Below are 748 nucleotides of genomic sequence, written 5' to 3'. Positions count from 1 at the left end.
TTTTTTTTTTTTTTTTTTTTTTTTTTTTTTTTTTTTAATGTCTGTTCACATCCCTTGCCCACTTTTTAATAGGGCTATGGCTATGTGGTTTTACTTTGATGTTGTTGACTTGCTTGAGTACCTTGTAAATTCTGAATATTAGTCTCCTGTTGGATGCATAGTTTTGGAAATGTTGTCTCCTATTCCGCAGGTTGTCTGTTCAATTTATTGATTATTTCTTCAACCGTGCAGAAGCTTTTTAGTTTAATTAAGCCCTATTTGCCTATTTTTGGTTTAGTTGCTTATACTCTTGAGATCTTAGTCATGAATTCTTTGCCTAAGTCAATGTCCAGAAGAGTTTTCTCCCGGTTTTCTTTTAGTATTTTATAGTTTCAGGTCTAATGTTTAACTCTTTAATCCATCTTGAATTGACTTTTGCATATCATGAACAATAGGAGTCCAATTTTATTTTTCTGCATTTGGCAATCCAATTTTACCAGCACCATTTATTAAAAAGGCTGTCCTTTCCCCAGTATATGATTTTGTCAACTTTGTCAAAGATCAGTTGGCTATAAATATGTGGCTTTATTTCTGGGTTCTTTGTTCTGTTTCATTAATCTATGTGTCTATTTTTATATCACTACCATGCTGTTTTTGTCACTATAACATTGTCTAATTTGAAGTTATGTAATGTGATGCCTCTAGCTTTTTTCTTTTTACTTAGGATTGCTTTGGCTAGTCAGGCTCTTTTTTGGTTTCATATGAATTT

The sequence above is a fragment of the Rhinopithecus bieti genome, unplaced genomic scaffold (assembly GCF_001698545.2).
Source record: "Rhinopithecus bieti isolate Rb0 unplaced genomic scaffold, ASM169854v2 scaffold_36517, whole genome shotgun sequence".
In the NCBI taxonomy this organism is placed as follows: Eukaryota; Metazoa; Chordata; class Mammalia; order Primates; family Cercopithecidae; genus Rhinopithecus; species Rhinopithecus bieti.
This window is presented reverse-complemented; position numbering follows the sequence as displayed.